The 21,327-nt window shown below is 38.0% G+C and overlaps 1 protein-coding gene across 6 annotated transcripts in view; it reads right to left on the reverse strand.

Annotated features, from left to right (window-relative positions):
* The window catches only part of htr4 (5-hydroxytryptamine receptor 4), a 167,716-nt gene that overhangs the window by 145,742 nt on the left and 647 nt on the right, over positions 1–21,327 (reverse strand). Inside the window, exon 1 of one of the 6 annotated variants that reach the window (XM_024260402.2) lies at positions 8,590–8,905. The exons of 4 other annotated variants lie outside the window; for them this stretch is intronic. The gene's annotated coding sequence lies outside the window, so the exon portion shown is untranslated. Of the gene's footprint in view, positions 1–8,589; positions 8,994–21,327 lie in introns of those variants that run through there. One more of the 6 variants, XM_024260404.2, reaches the window with a different exon arrangement.

The raw sequence follows: 21,327 nt of genomic DNA on the forward strand, positions 1-21,327 counted from the left end.
ACTGCGCCACCGTGCAACCCAAAAAGAAATTCAATGTGCTATAAAAGTTATAATATTTTGAAATTCAGTTATTGTAAATATTTAAAAGCTATATTTTTTTAAATAAATGGCTTAAAATAAGGAATATTTTTCTGGTCTGTGGGTCTTTTATTGTGAAACGGTGCAGACCCCTATGTTAGAGACTTATGTAAAAAAATGTTGTTCAAACACAAATTTAAATGATCAAAAGGTGGTTTTTGTTCACATTGTGATTTTTTTGGTCATTTTGAAACAATTGAAACAGATTTTTATCATTATTTTCCCTAAAATATTAATTTAACAGTTGAATTATTTGTATTACCACCGTCATGAAGCTGAATATCATAAATATCGACTCCCTCTGAGTTGTTCTGATTGGTTTTTAATTAACAGGTGGGTTTCGTCAAACACAATCGTACAATCTAACGTCGACTCATGGATCCAGACTTGACCAGAGAATCATTGTGGATCAGAATCACTGCAGACCACAGACACCTCGGAACATTCCTGCGTGTTTCCGCTTGAAGTGAGCGTTTGAGTCTCAGCGGAGGTGAAAGGCGGCCTGCAGCCCGTATGCATAAATAATGAGCAACTATATTTACTTTCTAGCATTTTGGGAACTTCTGGCTGCGTTTAGAGAAGAGGGCATGCAGCAGGACCTGTGAAATGTTTGGGTTTAAATTAAGAAAAGGTGTCATTTGGGGAAGTAAACAAGCATCACATGACCAAACCTGAGCTTTGATGTTAAGTTAGAAAGACATTTATGTGCAGAAACTTTCCAAACTAATGAGGTATTTTTCTGCAAGAAATCCACCTGCTTTTAACTTGCATTGTTATTCAGTTTTTCTACATCTTATTATATATTTGTGTCATTATAAAGTGAAAGATGGAACTTTTATTCCTTAACTTTAATAAATCTGAAGAGGCTTTCTGATTGGACGGTTCATGTGTCTCCAGAGCTGCAGAAACACCTGTGTGAAGACGATGCTTCTGCTTTCAATTTCACACTTTCCTGGATGTTGCAGCTTTAATGTCTGACATTTATAGATGGATGTTCTTCTTACGTAACGCTGCTTTAGCAACATTCTCTTCTATGTTGAAGCAGACTGTTTTTATCTGAAACTCGATCAGATTTACTGGAGTTTCTTCTGCAAACAGCAAAGCAAAGAATGGTCAGAAACCCTTAAATGTTTACTGGATGGTTAAAAAATCCAACAGGCCACTGAAATGTATTTTATGATAAAACTTGTATCATAAAATACCCACAGATCCTGAGCCAGAGAAGAGTAAACTGTCCGACAAAGCATGATGGGATATCAAACACTTTTTCTGCTGTGGATCAACTTTAATAATTTTTATTCCAGAAGACATTATTTTAAAAAAATCATATTTTTCCTAACAGTCACAGCTCAGTGTCATAAAAGTATTCCTCAGGGAGTACTGAAGTATTTAAGGTGATCGATGGAAGCCAGCAATGAAAATATGACTTTATGTGTCTGCAAATACGTTTAAAAGAACCTCAAATTTACTCTAAAACATTTGTAAAACTTGTATCCATCCGTAGAAGGATGGATGAAGGATTTTTTTGGACACCAAAGTGCCTGAGAAAACCCCCACATGCACGAGGAGAACAAACGATCGGGATTCGAACCTCAACCGTGCAGCTCCAAAAACCTCTTCAGATCTGCAGTGAGCCGTAACGGCCCAGATACTGAAGGTTCCTCCACCGTGCAGCTGCTCACTGATTTCTGACTCGATCTGGAGTGTGCACGTGTCTCCTGCAGTCTGCGTGGACTCAGTGTGAACTCTGCAGCGGCCGGCGACCTTCTGTCCGGACCCTGAGGGACGCCACGATGGAGCAGCAGACGCATCTTTACTGCAAACGGCTCGTCTGCACACGTGCACGTCAGAGAGGCTTACAAAGATATGCAGGTGCAGAATTTTGACGAAATCTTTAAAAAACATTGTTCAAAATACAATCTAAACTTAATTTACACACAAAATCAGGAGAATTTATTCATAATTAGGTTGATGAAACATTAAATCAACTTAATTTTAATGCTAAATATGAACGTTTTTAAACAATAAGCTGTTTTGGAAGCAAATGAAATTTTTATTCCCAAAAGTTTAGCAACTAAACTAAAATTAAACAAAAATTTTATCTGCATTATATCACAAAAATGAACAACTTTGTTGTTGGATATTAAGCTGGATAATTATTTTTTTTTCTCATTAGAAAGTTCAAAACTTCTTATAAACATGTAGTAGAATGTAAATGCAGAACTAAACGTCAAAACTTACTGGATTCTGCATCAACGTCACCATGTTTATATTTGACAGTAAAAGGAGAAAATAAATACAAGTGAATCAAAGTCATAATGTTAGAAAATGTCACGTTTGATTTGGCTGAATTGGTTCGTTAATTTAACCTTAAAGAACACATGCGGGGAAATTTGACAGATTTTATATATTATTTATTTGAAAAAAGATCAAATTAACTTCAAAAGATTGATTTTATTTATTTTGGTGGATCTTCAGTGTTGTAAATCTATTGGAGGATCTTATTCAATACAGCCTGTAATTTATTTTGAAAAGAACTTGTACATACTGCTTTCAAAAGTAAAATAGCTTAAATATCTTATTCAATTATTGTAAATATTAAATAGATATTTTTTTTAGAAATAATTGGCTTAAAACGAGTATTTTTCTGAACACTGAACTCTGTGTCTCTTTTATTGTGAAAGTGGCTCTTTTATTGTGAAAGGGTGCATTAGACAGAATATTGAGCATAAAAAGTTTTAACAATCAAAGAGGATTTCTGTTCACATTTTTGTGATTTTTTTAGTCCTGTATTTAGGATTTTGAAACCATTAAAACTTGTTTTTATTCTTATTTTCCCTAAAAGTTTAATTTAACAGTTGAATAATTTTGGACTTTTTCTCCACATTTTGTATCACCGGTATTATGAAGCTAAATATGATCTCGTCGATCAGGTTTTTGGAGTGAAAACATTTCAAATCCTCCTCAGATTCCCTTCATTGTGTTTCCTACTGTCTTTAGTTTAAAACTTTTGAATAAACAGGTTGTTTAGTTAATCCTGGATAACCCCCCCCCCAATGATCCTTGCAGCCCTTTTGATTGGCAGAGATAATGATCCTGACATTGATGACCCGAGGCGTGATGGATCCAGCTGGATCAGGAACCAGCGATGGACCCTGCAGCCCCCCCCCCGATGGAAATATTGACCATCATTATTTCAGTCCATTTCCTCTTTCATTTCACTTCATGAAGCGTGAGCGTGAGCGTGCACGTGTGACGCTGGCTGACATCCCGAGTGTTTCTGCTGCACCAGGCGCCTCCGTTTCAGATCCACATTCTGATCAGCTTGTCGGGGTCGTCGCTCGTCTGCTCAGCGGCGAGGAAGACTCACAGATCTGCAGAGCGGCGTTTAGGAGCTTCTCACCTTATGGCGGCGGGACGGAGAGCACAACATGTCAACACGCTCTCCGCTGACAGACCAACCTGCACCCTCCCCAAGGCGGTGCAGCTCTGCAGCCTCTTCCCTCCCCAGTGAGACTTTGGTTTTGTGCCGCGAGCATCCGGCTTTCAGCAGCTCTGCCAGAGAAGACGACCTCAGCCCTGAAGGTGATAAAGGTCAGCGAGCCACGGAGCGCCACGGAGCGCCTCGCTTCCAGCTCTGCTGCATGAGTCGCATCACAAGCAGAGTTTCAGTTTTACTAAACTGCTGCTGTTAAGAACCCAGAATGTTCAACCTGAAGTTATGAGCCAAAACGTTGTGATTTAGTCAACTAAAACGGTCCAGAACTCCAGCGGGTTCTCACTGTGACACAGCTGGAGACACAAATGTGTGAAAACAGACAAAAACCTGACAGCTTTCCTCTGCCTGCTCAGCGGGGGGCCGGGCATTGTGGGAAATCGGTCGCCGGGGCGGCATGGGGGGGGGGAATCACACCAAAACAAAAACCACTTAAACTCAACAAGCTAAAACTATTTAGTAAAAAAACATCTAAAAACCTTGAGTGAGAATATGCAAACAACATGGAGGAAAGTATTAAAGTGAGTAAAAATGTAACAAAGGAAATTTTAGAACGGTATAAATAATAAAATGTGCAGATAATCTGGACTTTGTGACGCCGTTTTTATGCTTTCATCTTTTTTCTTTAATGTTGTTTGTGAATAATTATTATATGTTTAACATGTAAAAATGTATGAAATATCATAAGATTGTGAATGAAAACGAAGTAAGGGATAATGCCCGACCAAGTGTGCATTATCAGAAATTAATGCACGCTGTGGAAGCCTGAACTGTTACACACATTTCTGATAATGCAAGCTTGGAAGGGCATTATCTTGCTTATACCGTTGAAATTTACAAAACAAATAAACATAGAGTTGATTTTTGGTTCTTTATTCTTGTTATTTATTTCACCCTAAAGTCAGATAGTTTAATAACATTCTGATAACACACTTTGATCAGCATCCGAATAAAGACAAATGCATCAGAGGATCGATGACATGGTTGAGACAAAAATATAGACAGGATGTTAATGAGGAAGTCTTTAAATTTCAAAATTTTAAGTAGATTAGCAACAAACCTTTAAATATATTAATGGGTTATGTTTTTATCTTTTTAGAGTAATTTTCAAAGCTTCTATTTTAGCAACATGCTAAAGTTGTGGGTTATTTTGTTATTTATTGAGGCTTTTAAAGTTAATTTGGAGTTTAGTTAATATTTTAGCAACATTTTTGAATAATTTAGTTTGCCGAGGAATTTTATTCTACTTTGGAGTTCAGCTGGTAATTAAGCAACGTGCCAGCAGTTTTGTGTGGCTATTTTGGCCTCTACTGAGTTGTTTTATGCTAATTTGGAGTTTAGCTAAAGTTTTAGCAATATGCCAACGTTTCTATATAATTTGTCAACTACTGGGATTTTAGGCTAATTTGGAGTTTAGCTTCTATTTTAGCTACAGGCTAATGTTTTTGACTAATTTAGTTTACTGAATTTTAGGCTATTTTAGAATCTAGCTAATAATTAAGCAACAAGCTAGCTTTGTGGCTAATTTGGCATCTACTAAGTTAAAAGGAAAAAACGCCAAAAAAAAAAAAATCACCTTTTGAGAGATGAAAGTTTATTTTTCTATTTTTGCTTTTGTTTGTGCCAAAAAATAAACATAATTCATATTTTTAAAAAGAAGGTCATGAATGCAAATCCAAATTTCTTAAAGGACTAAAGTGAGACTTCGCAGCTCCTTCTAGGTTTTGATCAGTAGAAAAGGAGCACTAATGTCTCTTTTACTGTCAAAGGTAGCTGTCCTCTGGAAGAGATCATCGAATCATGATGGGATATAACAAGAATTCCTACATCAAACTACAAGATATCCAAGCATCTCAGCAAACACAAAGACCTGCCCCACATGCACCATGTCCAAACCCCTCCCCGTCACAGACCAGCTCAGCGTTTCGTCATTCACGTCTTTAGATTCACACTGATTGCAGCAAATCTGAAGAAGCAGGAAGAAAGAAGTCAGTTCTGTGTTGAGATAAGCATTCATTATCCAGAGAAACTGCAGGTCAGCACTCCAGTCGGGCTCTCAAGAACACATTTCTCATAATCACTCCCCCAGCCCGACCCTGAGGCCTCCCCGTCCCACCCCCACGCAGAAATCTCAGCCAATTTCCTTCGATTGCTTTGGCTGATCCACCTCCATAACTCCAAGCTGATGTCACTAATTCAGCCACATCTGACACAAACACAAAGCAGGAGGAGACGATCCGCCGTCAGCACCTGGATTCACTCTGAGGGCCAGAAGCCTCCTGTTGAAGAGCATGGGGTGATTAATAGCTGAGGTAACGTATCGGACACGTTAGGGCTGAGCTCCGCCTCCTTCATCGCCCTGGTCTGCACATACATGCAGGCTCAGGATGAAGATGCTCCTCTGCCTCAGAGGAAATGACGGACCTGCATCCCATAAACAGACGAACTGAGGGGGGAGCTGGTAGAGTCGGGGGGGACCAAAACCTTCAAAGATTTTACACTATAAAAAAGGCCTAAAGTACATTACAAACCACTCAAACTCCATCATTTTTTATGTTTAAGGTTTTTTTTAATCAAACTAAAACAGCATTTATTAGAAATGTACTTTAAAAAAACTACAAAGATAAAGTTTGACACATTCTCTCAAAGTTTATAGCTTTATTAGTAGAATATTTGTGTTATAAGTCATAAAAAACACATTTTTCTTCATTTAATGTCAGTCTTGGCTGTCTAGAAGAATGTAGAGGTCATAGGAAGAGTGTAGTATTATGATATGGGTCGCTTCTGTTTGATCTGGATGAGGTAACTCTGGATCCTCATGTAGATTCACTATCCAACAGTTGAGACTCTTTGGCTTAAAAAATCCCCTTAAGCATTTATTCCGATCTTCTGCAGATCAACTGTGTCTACTTGCTATTCAGAAGCAAATTTCTTAACATATATAGTTGTATTTACAAGTTTTAAGTTTTATTCTACAGCAATGTTGAGATATTTGCATTTGAAACTAAAAAAAGAAGTATGAGAGCAAAGTTATAGTGATAGAAAAGGCAGGGTGTCTTTTATTTTGAAGGGAACTCGTGTTAACTCTCAACAATGTTTTTTTTTAAAGTTTATGTTTTATTCATGCAAAATGAAGAACAGTTCAATAATGTTTATCATAGTAGTACCAATAGCATAAAAACAAATCCGAGTTTCATGTTTTAAAGGTGAAGGAAGACTTTGTGACTCCTACTGGTTTGTAGCGGCTCTGTCACAGTTGAAGGTTGCTAATGACGTCATCATTAGTCAGCTAGCGTTAGCGCGTAGCTACCAATGCTCAGAAATACATAGCATTGGTTTTATACCTTTAAAAAGACTGTGCTAAAACAAAAAGTCATGACTTACATTTAAATGTAAATTATTGTGAAGTAGAGCGCATGCGTGAAGAAGTGCGCTCGTCGCTCACGGCGGAGGATGCTAACCCTACGCCACGAGCGTTAGCCCTTCAAAAAACAGACAACCCTACTCCTTATAACGCTTCTATTTTGGAGGGGTAGAGGAGGAATTCAGTCGGCCTAAATGTTGGTGGTGGAACTAAGCTGGTAAACAAAAGAAAGAGAAGAAGAAGAAGCCCCTCCCTGCTGGTGCAGTGTGAACACCATACTCTAAATGTGTGCCACATGCCTGGTGTGAACGTAGCTTCAGATATTTGTCAAATAACTTCAGTCTCTTGATAGGAGACTGCACAGTAACAACTCCAGAGTTTCTAAAAAGTCCACTGAAGCTTTAAGCTTCTTTCCCTTCAGGATCTGCTTGAACTCTGGAGGGAAAGACGTCCATTTGTGATGGAGCTTCTGGGTAATTTTGTGCTGCACCATCAGTACGATGCTTGTTTTCTCCAGACCTGAGTGCTGATCTGATGCATGGAAGCCAGAAGTCTGCCCTCTAGTGGAACATTTCTTTGAGGAAAGGTAATCCTGGGACCACATCTTTGGTTTCAAACTCAGCTAAATCCGATCCAATGTCTAATAAATGCAACTGACAAAAACTGTGAACGTCATCCGACCACACGTCAATCTGGACTCCTGAAAGGTTCATATCTGTGACTTATTCAGGGCTCAAACACTCTCATTCCATCACACACCAAATCCAAACTCCCCAGAAGATCCCCAAGATGCTCCGCAAGATTTGCCCAAAGTCACCTTGACTTTTCTGTTGACCAGATCGAAGGTTTGCTGGAATCATCCACGCATTTCTTTGAGATCAAACAGCCTTAAAGTCCCATCAGACAAGAGAAAAGCTCTCCTGTCTCCTCGTTTCATGTGGACATGAGCTCCATGAGTGATTTCCCGCCAGTCACACCTGCAGGTATTTTCCTGCAGACCTGAAGTAAGTGCGGAGCTGCAGCCGCTGCACTGTAAATTATACAGCCTCCGTCCTCCAATCAGATGCGCAGATGAGCGCAGATTACACCTGAACCTTTGGTCAATGGCGCGCTGATTTCCTGCGTGACGGCTCCATAAATATTACATAAGGATTATTACAAAGAGTTGAGCAACTGCAGGAGACAGAGACAAGTTATCAGAAGTTTAGAAAAGAGTTCATAAACGGAGAATGGAACCGCGCGGATTCTGCAGAGTTTCAGCTTCAGAAAACTGGCGCACACTCAGATCGAGAAGCGGCGTGGCGCAAAACTCAGAAAACATACATTCCATTAAAGTAGAGATTGGACCCTCCAAAGCCTGAAGCGTCCGTCCGCGCGCGCGCAGAGCATGTGACAGCTGATTCTCTGCATTTTAAAGATCACAGAAACGCAACAACCCGCATGACTGCGCGAGGAGCGCACCGCCGGAGCGGCGAAGTTTCTCCAGAGTTTGGAGGGAAAACTCGGTTATTTATGTTTCCGCAAGAAAGTGTGAAGATTCGTGTCATCCTGCAGAAGATCCGAGTCCACAGAGCTGGAATTCTGACTCGGATCTGCAGAGGTCACCCGGTAACCCGCGTCCTCCCGCCGCGCGCGCAGAGACTTCACTCACCATTCCTCCCCGGAGAATCCGGATCCCGAAAGCATATCACGACACTAAATCCCCATGAGCCGATCCGATCCAATCCCAACCGATCTTCAGTCTGAGCCAAAAGCGAAAGCAGCCCGGAGCCCGAGGTGGAGGCTGGCGCTCCAAGAGCGGCTGCGCAAAGGCAGCGGGGAGCGCGGCGCCGCGCGGACACGGGGGATGCCGCGCTCCGGAGGAGGACGGGGGGACTCGAACCTCGCGGGGAGCTGAAGGAGTCCGCAGGTGATCCGTGCGCGCCGGTCTGCGCGCGGTCCGCGGTGGAGTCTGCGCGCCGGTTCCTCCGCCCTCAGCCCAAAGGTGCAGGAGCCCTCTGCCGCTCACGCGCGTTCACCGTCACCGAAGCACGGGGGCACGGGCAGGCTGGCCCTGCGCGCGTGCGCGGACAAGTGACAGGACAGGACCTGCGCACGTGCAGCAGACCCAGGAGAGAGAGAGAAAGCCACGAATTTACCGCGAATGCGCGTGCAGCGAGCTTTTTACTTTAATTCATCCTTTTTTAAACAATGTCCAAAAGGATTTTGCTCTGAAAAATGTTCGAGTTCAGGATTATTTGGGAATTTTCTTGCGAACACAAAGAACATGGAGAAAATGTCACGCATCTCCAGCCACAACAACAAATGGAGCCACAAAGCTGAAGTTGTAAATATGATATAAACATGCAGAGATGTTGAAATATGCAGATTCATAAAAAAATCTCACATTTTTATGTTATACTTTATTAACATCAAACAGTGAAAGTCTGAAACGTTTTGCTCCATATTCAAAAGTTACTCAAAATATCCCCAGAAAAAGTAGTACGCTATACTTGAAGTATTTGTATAGAAAGTCTGGTGTAGAGGAAATATACTACTGTAAAAATCAATGAAACAATTCCTGTGACTCAACCTGATCAATCTGTCTGAGGTACATCAGCAAATATATAGAACATCGTTTCAAAATGATGTTTTATCTGTTTTAAGTCAGTGAATCAGATCGCTCAAAATGATCCAAAATTGAAGTGAATCAAATCATCAACCACAAACATCAAATGAATCATTACATCTTAACTGAATTCTTTATCAGGCTAAATTAGAACCTTTTAGGTTTATAGAAACTAAATAAAAAGTAAACTTCAAGTATATTGCCAAGAAAAAGTTCTCTGTAATTGACTAATTTTTAACATGATGCAAAAATTGAGGCATTCTTTAAAATGTAATTCATAAAAATAACTAATTCTGTGATTAATAAACAGAACAACCCAGAATAAAGGCAAACATGCAGATTAATTAAAAGGTTTCAAGCTGAAGTTTTTAAATCTCCTGTTTGCATCACTGAGATACTTTTATTGCTGTTGTTTAGGTTTGTTGATGATTTAAAGAACAAATGAATAAATTACAGTAATTTGAGCATCAGCAGAGCAAAAGGAAGAGTTCTTCTCATCGTATTTATGGGTTCGAACTTAGTCCTTCATATCAGACACTATCCAGTTACTGAGTTCAATCATCAACTTCTCGTTTTGTACATAATTTTCTAAACAGTTTGAAAGTCTTCATTTTCCACCTGTGCAGGTCCAGACTCCCCCCACCTCCAGTCTGCAGGTTGACAGGTGACGCGTTGTGAAGTGAACCCCAAAAAGCGACGGTTCCCTGTGGAAATCGGAGCCGCTCACCAGCAGCTGGGATGACGGCGAACCGCCTGAACACAGTGATGTGACACGTCTGGAACCCCTGTCGGAGGGGTCGTGTTTCACGGCTGAAGCGTGCTGCACGAAAGGAGCCGCAGACGGCATCAATGACTGAGTTTCCTGCTTGAGCTCAGCAGCAGAGAAACATTTGTCATCTTTTTAATTTGAGTGCAGACAGACAGAGAAGTGGCAGCTGCTGCAGGTGCTTTAAAAACGGAATTTAAACTGTTTTTATGGAGAGAAGAAAGACTAATATTTGTTACCTGTGTCTGCCTGCTTGTGTGTGACTTTGGAGTTTGTGTGTGTGTGTTACAGTTGTGCTCAGAAGTTTAAATACTGTAAGAAATTATTGTTTCTGGGTCATTTTTGATAGAATATGAACGAAAACAAACCTTTTCTACTCATAGTTAGTGGTTGGGTGAAGCTATTTATTGCCAAACAATTCTCTTTATCCTTTTTAAATCCTGATTAAAGCCGCGAGCGATAACCACCCTTGCCCTCTTGCCTGTCCGCTACACATCAACGCCGCCAAAATTTCATGAAAATCAGCCAAACAAAAGGTTCGTTTTCAAAATAATTAAGATCGCCAATTTTCAGATTTTGCCACAAAATGGCCACCAAACCATAGGTCGTGTGGCCATCCCATAATAATTTCCAAACTCCCTTTGGATATCCCCGACTCGTGTAATGGTTTCGTTAGTGAACTCCAACTTCTTTTTGTTTTTTTTGCTGAGTCAGTAGATTTTTTGCAGCGTGATTTTTTGTTTGCCCCGCCCACAACTTAAAGATCGTCATATTGTATGTTATATTGTTTCGTTCAGCTTGAGCCAGAGAATTCATGCATATTCCTATTTATGGCATTCTGGTAAAACTTATGCGACCAAACCAGGATTGCAACAGTTGTGAATTCGCCTCCCGCACGCCGTTCATCTACAACCTCCAATTCCAACGTTTTTTCTACAGTAGCTTCTCAATGATGCTCGAGAATTCACAAGATGATTAATAAAAATCCTTAGGACGAGTTCTCGTTTGCAGCTAAAGGTGCTTTTTTTTTAAATTCAACATGGCGGCCTCTTTCCAAGGTCAAAGAAACTTCAGTGGTTATAGACTTCAACTGTTGGTATGTGTGTGAAAATCGCACAAAGAAAAGTGTTGTTTTCCCATTTTGTGTGAAAACATGAAATATTTTGCCAAAAAAAAGGCTGAAGTACAAGAGTTTGAATGACCGCTAAAGGTAACCATCCTCACCTGTGACTCGTTTACCTGTAACAAATGTGTGCACACAAAAGGTCTTGGAGTTTCTGGACCCTAAAACAGACCCTTGGGATCCCTATTGGTGGGGAAACCCGAAGATCTGTCAGAAAACCTACGGGAAAGGGTAACTGGAAAGGGATTTGAGAAGATATCCAAGGAAATGAAAATATCAGTCAGCAGAGTCTAACTGAGATCAAGACGCGGAAAATGACGAGTTTATGCTGAAACCAAACCACAAACATTTTTGCTACAACTGCCAGAAAAATCCTTAAGGCTGCAAAGAAAAACCCACAGATACCTTCAGCTTTGATCCAGGACTCTGAAAACGGTGGATGTTTCTAGATCCAAATTCAGGATAAATAGTTGTTTTGTAAACATTTCTGCCTGTGCATCAGTCTGTCTGAGGTCCCTGAACGCACCACAGGCTTTGACTGCTGCAGAACGTGGCTGAGGAGGAAACATGGAGGGAAATTTGTGACAGCGGTGTGATCTTTTTAACGTCAATTCGTCATCTTTATTCACGCCGAGTTCCAGATGGTCGAGTCACCAGAAGAAAGCTTTTTTTACACAAACGCCACAAAATATCCCGCATACAATACGCCAAACAGCTCAGAGACGAGTCTTCAAACTCCTAGAACATTTGGAGTTATGGAACCAAGATTGAACTTTGATTGAAGAATCTAAAGGAAGTTGAGGTTTGCTTTACCATTAGAGAATAAAGAACCTCAACGACCACAAGAGACTTCAGGCTGTTACCGATGCAAAAAGAGATAAAACAAGATATTAACAACTGTGGGTTATTTCCTCTAGAACACTCAATTAGGACGTTTCTGCTGTCATCATGATTTAAAAACACTGTGGTTTAATCAGATCACTAACTTTGGGTAAGGAAAAAGGTTTTAGTCATCATTTATATTCTATGAAAAATAGTCTAGAATTCATCATTTCTTCCAGAGAATGCAAACTTATAAGCACAACTGTCCCATATTTGTAACTCATACAATAGATTTAGTCCGTAACTCTGTATTTATATGTACCCTCAAGTATCAAATACTTGGGAATATAAATACAAATGATGCATGCACAAGTTCAAATGGCTCCTACACATATCCATCTTCAGATCCGATCGGACGCACTGACACACCAAACAAAACCACATTTACGCACAGATCCGACTGACAAGTAAACAAGGCGTTTGAGACTTCATGTCTCCAGATTTGAGCTCAGATGATGCATTTGGAAGCTGCTAGAATGCTGGGTAATCAGAGTTTTATTTTCAGGGAATTTACACTTAAATTGTGAATAATATGGAGTACAGACTTGACGTTACAGGATATTTTCTCTCCATAGTTTTTGCGTATTTTTTTTTTGTATATTTCTGTTTCTGTGTTTGCAGATGCATTTTTAAATGAAGTTTTTTAATAAGGAAGTGGTGGAACTGCAGTTTATTAAGGGGGTCACGAAGGTCAGAAATGTTCAGGTCAAACAGATTCTGGATCCCAGAAGCTGCAGTGAAGCCTCAACTTTTACCCAGAAGACTTTGGGGTTGAAACTATCCATTTCCCAGGAAATATGTTTAATTTGTTCCAGAGCTGTGATTGTATTCCTCCATAAAACCCTAAATAAAGCCGATAAATTCGACTGCTGCGTTCGCAACAGGACACGCCGTGACTCAGAAACACACTTTCCTTTTCTCAGGTGAGAAACTCTGAAAATGTGTCACAAACGGTCGTTTTAAGGTGAACACGGAGATTCCATCAGTGGAGCTGATGGATGGCTCCGGGCCGATCCATCGTCCCGCCCACGATGTATTCATCCCAAACGCTGACCAGACCCAGCAGGAAGCAGGAGGAGGGTCCTTTATACCTCCTCTCAGTCTGAGTCACCGATGTCAAACGGCCCAAAAATATAGACCAGATTTCTGATACGATGACATGAAACATGGAGGAAAAAACAGGTTGTTTTCTGGCTCTCATGCTGAGACAGAAGACTATCTTTAGATATTTAATCATTTCTACCAAGATGTACCTTTATTTATAAATCATGAAACCGGTAGAACAGAATGATCTTCCTAAAAGGGTTTCAAGCACAAGTTAATAGTTTGTTTTACAATGAGATTTTATGGAAACTTTGGAGGAAGATGTTTAAAAGTTATTGACAAAAATGGTAACCAGCTTCAAATCCATAATCAAAACCATCAAGTTCAGGGAATTTTGTGAGCATTCACAGTAAAAAGCATCTTTATCCACACAGACGTCTCCGGGTTACAGTCAGATTCAGTCGAGTTCTTTCATCGTTTCTGCTGCGAATCTTCAGTAAATGTAGAAAAGTGTTGGAGAAACAAACTCGTGCCTCAAACTGAACATCATTCTGTCAGCAGCCGTCCTGGACTGAAGGATCGCTTCGTTCTGTATTTCTGCATTTCATTTCCGTCACATACTCAAAACTCTCCAAAATGTGCACACACCTGGTACCTGGTGACAAGTCATTTTGAAGGACCGCCTCCAAAAAAATGATGACATCACAGTGGGAGAAACTGTCAAAAAAGAAGGGGTCCAAATTTCTGATATGCCTAAAAAACCTTTTAACAAAAGCAAAACGCCTGTTGGGGTTATCCAAGTGAGGTTCTGAAATGATTATGGGATGGCCACAGGACTCTGTCTCCCCTCTGGTCACCGACGGGAGCCGTCTCCAGAGCACTAAACACAATTCGGCTACGTTTGATATTGATGCTCACTAGATTTGAGAATATGGACCACAATGCATTGCAATTGAACATTTATTACAATAAAAGTATTTAGTTAAAGCAATTTTCAGATAGATCTACAACTACAACCAAATCTTTGACTTTTGTCCTTGAAAGAGGTCACTCTCTTGAATCCCCCCCCCCCATCATTAGCATTAGCATTAGCATTAGCACAGCGAACAAGCAAAAGTGGCGCTCCTCTGTTGATCACACATTTTTACCAGAATTTTGTGAAAAATGGTTAATTGAATCGTTGGCTTAAGCTGAACAAAACAACATAACATACAACATGAACATATTAGAAATGTGGGCGTGGCTAACAAAAAACCTCCGTTGCTAAGGAAATCCCAAAATTTACTTTAGCAGATTCTTCTAAAAATGACATCGACCTGGTCGTTACCCCCAGACGAACAAAAAATAAAATGGTTGCTATGGAGATAAAAACATCAGAGAGCCACCATTTTGAAAAGTTTGTTTTTCATCAATTTGTCACATGTAGCTCTGACCAGTGAGCCTCATGGAGAAAAACAACATTTTTCAGCAGATTCCTGGCCAGTTAAACCATCGGAGGGCGGAGTCACAGCAGATACAGTAAACATTTTTAAGGACAGTTTCTCCTCAGAATCATTTTAGAGACCGATCACCTGAGAGATGAGGCGTGAACTCAAACACACAAAGCTTTGCTTTTAAAATAGACGTCAGACACACAAATAAGGAGACAATCAGCGAGAAGTGATGAATTCATCTCAGATCCATCGCAGGAAATGAATATTTCCAGACTGCAGGGCAGAAAAGAAAGAAAAGTACATTTATGTAAGAAAATGTGCAGGGTGACTGAACGCACTCCTGCCACACAGACATGTGCAAATCGGCTCTTTCAGACTTGGAAATAATGAAATCCAAATATAGAAGCAACTTGACAACTGCCCATATTTAGAGAAATCTCAGACGAAGGAAAACACCACAACTCAGCTCTGACACAAGCAGCAGGACGCTGTTTTCTTCCTCTCAGTCACATGAAGCTTAAAACGCAGATATTTACTGAAGAAGAAGAAGCGGAGATGTTTATACAGGTGAGAAGGACGAAGAACAGGAGTAATATTTTACTTTTTACTCGTTACGACTTCAATCAGGGAAAAACGTGAAAAAAATCGTACATTAATTTGGTTGCTTTGAGTTATTTTTAATTTATTTTCACCAAAATAATGTAGCCAAGTTTCCTGTTAGGTTTCATGGTTCCAAACACTTTGATTCTATTGTTGTGTTTTGTCTCAGAGTCAACAAAATGGATCGTTAACACGACCAACATCATTCCAGTAGATTCTGAAGGAGAAAGCGGCTCTTTGAGCCGCTTTCTCCTTCAGAATCTACTGGAATGATGTTGATCAAACACTGTTAAAGGGTTAAAAACTTTATTTTGTATCCCTAAAGACAAATTAAAACTCTCAACAAAAGCATCCTAACCTTGTGAAAGAAAGGGAAGGAAGATGGGAGGAGCAGAGGTGATGCAGAGGAGGAGATCTGGACTCCAGAGGAAAAAGGAAACAGACTTGAGAGAAGTGTTGACCTGTGGGGAGGAGAAGGTAGACGGTGGGAGTTTAAGTGGATTTTCTCAGCAGGAGACGCCTGAGGAACAGAAAGATGTCCTCCTTCTTCTGGAGGACGATGCAGAAATGTGGAAAAGATGGTGCAGACGTGAGACAGAACTGCTGCAGAAGGTCTGAGGGATCACAATAGCTTTGTGTTATTGATTTAATCAATTTATCATTTACGAATATATAACTCTAAATAACGTTATTCTCAAATTCTGTAACTCTTTATAAATGTTTAAGTTATTAAAAAAATATTTCCATAAAATTACAATGTTCTTCCTATATTTTACAACTTTATTTTTGTAATTTTTTTCAAATTTTTTGCAACTTTATTCTCAAAAAATTATTACTTTTTTTCTTATTTTTGCAACTCAGTTCTCATAGATTTAGAAAAAAATCTCATATATTTATTTTTAATTTATTCATAATTTATTGTTTAGAGATTATTACATTTTTAATAAATTAAAAATGAATTAATAAACTTTTCTCAAAATTTAACAACTATATTTTTGTAAATATTACCTATTTTTTTAGGTTTTAGACTTTATTTTATTGAGTGTTTTTGTCATATATTTGACTTTATTCTGATAAATTTATGTTTTTTTTAAATGTTTTTAAAACTCAGTTCTTAAAAAGAAATGTAAAAAATGTTTTTCCTCATTTATTTACGACTTTATTATTTAGAGACAATTAAAATTTGATTTGATGTGTGTTCTCTAACTTTCTTTCTCAAAATTATTTTACAACTTTTATTCTCATACATTTTTCACTTTTTTCTTTTAATTTTGTAACTTTTTACATTTTTTTTACCTTTATAATTGTATTCTTGTTAAAATTATATTTTTTTTCTTATAATTTAAAGACATTTTTCCTGAACAATTGTTACTTTTTCATTCATAATGTTACAACGTTGTTCTCATAAAACAATAAATTTAATAAAAAATTTGAAAAATAACAACTTTATTCTCATATTTTTTAACTTTATTCCAGTAAATTTGTTACTTTTTTCATGTTTACAGATTTATTTTCATAAATGTTTACGGTTTTAACTCATAATTTTACAAGTTTTTACTCACATTTTATGATTTTATTCTGGTAAATTTTGAATTGTTTTCTCAATGTTAATCTGGTAAATTTGTTAGTTATTCTTGCACATTTTTTTTTCAAATTAGACATTTTTGTCATGTCTGTATTCTCATATTTTTTTTACTTTTTTCCTCAAAATGTAACAACTTTAGTAACTTTACAAAGAGATTCCTCTAAACCTAATCAGACCAATTCATCTGTTCTGGATCTTTTAGGAACATCTTTCTATTTCCTGCAGCTGATCCTAAAACTCTCTTTAAGATTCCTTCATTCGTTTGTTTGTTTCAGACCTTAAGCTGACCCCCCCCCCCCATTCACTGAAAAGTGTTTTCTTGTCTTGACTGAACAGATGAAGCCCTTCATGCTCTTTATGGAACCTCATGAGGAGCAGAAACCATCACAGACGTCTTCTTGTTTTCGATGGTAAAATAGGATTTTTCTGAACATCTTAACTCTGAATTACAAATAAAAACCTGACTTGGATGTAAAACAAAGCAGCATCCTGTCCTGCAGACTCATTTCCCACAAGGAAAAGCTTCAGAGCAGAAAGCCGGAGATTCATTTTCATTGCAGACATAGAGAAGATCAGACCATAATATGATTCTTCTGCTCTCCTATTCCAGGTCAGACAGTAAATTATTTCTGTTTATCTCATTTTAATCATCCTAATTGTCCATTAACGAGCATCTCAAAAAGCATCAGCGAGCTGCGATCATTTCGGGGAGAATTAATTTGATAATTCGGTCAAATGGAGACGTTATGATGTCTGCTCCAACCAGCAGGAAGGCCGGAGTTAGAAGGTCTGCCTCAGAAAAGAAGGATTTCCTTTAAAGGAAACATTTAAAATCTAATTTACAGAATCGAAAGATCGACATGTTTATTGTAAATAATACAATAATAATAATAATTTAACACTAAAGGTTGAATTTGAAATGTGATCTTAATGATCTTTAAGTGAACACATCATCGTTGTGTTGATTAATTGTTTAGTGACTTTTATGTTGGATGTTTTTGTGCAGAAATTTCATCTTTTTCTGCGTCTTCATGAATGAAAATGAAAGATAACATGTTTCATAAATCAATTTATTGAAACAAGTTTTAAGACTCTCCTGTTATACTCTGGGTCAAACTGACCCGGTTTCAAGTGTCAAAATGATCATATTTCAAAGCATTTTCTCACTTTGAAACTTCTGTTGCTTATTTTCATGTATTTGTGAACAGAGTGTTGATTGGGTCAGTTTGACCCACATTAGGGAGAACCTGAAGAGCTAATTACCCAACACATTAAAGTTCACAACAACATTTAAAAAACAACATTACATTTTAGAAATTAAATTAAACTCCAGAGGCACAATTTAAAAAAAAAGTTTTATAAATCAAAAGAAATCACAGTGAAATGTTAAAAAATAAACTGCAATAAAAACTGGTGGAGAAATCAGTGATGCTGCAAACCAATTCATCCAAACACTGGAAAACGTTGAGGGTTCTGGTGTAAAAACATTGAAATTCGTTTGTTTTAGAGAGAAAATGTGAGATTTTTCTGCCCGAACAGATAAACTGTGACTCAGACGACAAACACGCCGAGCTGCTTCGAGTCCTACAGAGATGAAAATGGAGTTCCAGCTCTAAAACTCTGGAGGGCTTTTGAGACAACAACCCGCTCATGTGAGGATGGGAGGAATCCCACCGACGCCGAGACGTTTTGGAGAAACGCAGCTGCAGCGTGGCGAGGCGAGGCGGCGCCCGGAGGTGCTGAAGGTAGCAGAAAACCTGAACTCTCCCCACGCAGACGACACGTTTAGAATCTGAGCTCTGAGGCGTCGGTCTGAATCCCTGCAGTTATCAGACGTGGAGGTTCAAGGCCTCACAGATCGTGATGGTTTTAGGTTTAAAGGAAGAATCGACCAGAACCAGAACAGGAACCAGAACCAGAACAGGAACCAGAACAGTCCTGGTTCCAGTCTAAACTCATTGGTATCTAAAAAAAATGTCAAGTTTAAGAAACAGGACTGAAGCAGGAATTCAAACATTCTGACTGAAAAGTTTGTGTAATCTACATGAAAACACAAACGTTTACCAGGAGGAACAACAGGACCAGAAGACCAGCTCTTTTTACAAAATGTCTACAAAAAATGTACATACATTTAGGAGAATAAATTACAAAAAATTATGACACAAAGTCATAACATTTATAAAAAATAGTCATAAAATTATGAGAAAAAAAATAAATTTACCAAAACAAAGCTGTAAAAAACAGAAAAAAAATCATTAACAAATTAGAAAAAAGGGAAAAAAATACTACAATAAAGTCACAAAAATCTGAGAATATATTTGTTATTTTATAAGAATAAAATTGAGTGAAAAAGTAAAACATTTCTGAGAATAAAGTCATGGAATTATTAGAAAAAAATGTATAATTTTACAAGAATAAAGTTCTGAATATAAAAGTAAAAACGAAAAAATCTTTGAGAATAAAGTTGTAAAATTAGGAGAAAAAGTCATAATTTTATGAAAATAGAGTAAATATATGACAAAAAACATAAGAAATGTCCCAAAAATACAGTTCCAAACTTAAAAAGTAAAACATTTTTGAGATTAAAGTTGTAAAATTATGAAAAAAACGCAATTCTATGAAAATATGGTCACAAATATACAAGGAAGAAAGGACATTTGACAAAAATAAAGTTGTAAAATTATGAGTAAAAGTTTATCAAAATATAGTAAAAAATACAAAAACATAAAACACTTTCCAAAATAAGGTCGTAATGAAAAAGAAAAAAATCCAAGAGGATTAGGTTGTAAAATTATCAGAAAAAAAGTTAATTTTATGAAAACATGGTGACAAATATATGAGGAAGAAGGGAAAATTTGACAAGAATAAAGTAGTAAACGTTTTAAATACATTAAAAGGTTGTAAACTAAGAAGAATAGAAATAAAAAAAGAACCAACATGATGTTTTCAGTATCAGATACACAGACATACACGTTCAACGCTGGTTCCACTAATAAGGAAATACTACGAGTTTTAGTCAATCAACATTGTTTTATTTTAAGTTTCAGGAAATTATTTAAAATCATTTCAGTAATGAGTTTGAAATATTTGTCCTGTATTTTTCACAATCTATGCTTGAAAAGAATCATTCTTTATCTGCAGATGAAGATTGATTTGCTTTATGAAAGCAAGTCTTTTATTACAACTTTTTCTCATCATTTTAAAAGTTTATTCTAGTACATTTTTGACATGTTTGTATATCTTAATCGTGTATTTTTATTTATTTTCTCTTATGGAGTCCCTAAACTCTGCTGTACCCACACCTGTCCAGAAGGTGAGTCCATGTGTGAACATGTGATTGCAGTTTATTTGATTAGAACTTGACTGAAATGTGCATTTTTAGAATAATGTAGAGAAGTGAGAGTGTGCCGAGTGGTAAAGGAGTTCAGAGGCTAACGAGTCCTCCAGACGAGTGAAGCTGCGTCCTCAAACCGACTTCCTTCAGCTGCTCATGACAACTGGATAACAGCACAGCTGATCTGCACCCGGCAGACGGATGAGAAGTCACGACTGCTGCAGCCCGACTCCGCTCATTACCCGGATCTCCTTAGAAAACAGGGAAAACTGGGGATTGTGGGTCAGGATTAGCAGGAGCATGTTTATGGTCGGACGGCGACCTTGAGGAGTTCCCAGGCCTCTCACAGCTTCAGCATCAGCTATTTTTATGCTCTTATTTTTAGCAGAGGAGGAACGCGTTCTTGTTTTTGACAACATGCCGTAAAATACTGTGAGACTTTCTTTTTCTTTTCATCCAGAAAAGGGTTTTCCTGCTGGGAGGGGGGCATCCCCCCCCTGTATGTGGGGGGGGGGTGTCACCCAGCCGTAACCATAAGAATGAACTGGAAGACATCAAGCAGTTGTTGTTTATTAAGAATTCATTTATCTGATAGAAAACAGCTTCTTCAATCATCTTATTTTGAAATGTCAGCTTTGATTTCGGTCTGTAGTTGATCATTTTCTAGGAGAGGTTTGATTGTAAGGAATTCAAACTTTTCAAATATTTAATTTTGTGCTGTTACTTTTATTTATTTATTTATTAAAATGACTTAAACGATCTTAAAGGACTATGTATCATAAATAATAGATAAGTAAATCTACCTTTTAAAAAAATATACATGTAAATATACAAAACAAAATTAAGAAAGAAATTAAGAAAATGCATTTCAATCATTCTAATGTTATAAATATCACTCAAAAGCCAAACATCAGTGTAATTCCTCTTTCAGACCTTGAATAAAACAGCTAAAGCAGAGAAGTTTATATGAGAAAAACATTCCTCTAAAATATCAAAGTTTAAGAAAAAGGTTTT

This window comes from Oryzias melastigma, linkage group LG10 (assembly GCF_002922805.2).
Source record: "Oryzias melastigma strain HK-1 linkage group LG10, ASM292280v2, whole genome shotgun sequence".
NCBI classification, from domain to species: Eukaryota; Metazoa; Chordata; class Actinopteri; order Beloniformes; family Adrianichthyidae; genus Oryzias; species Oryzias melastigma.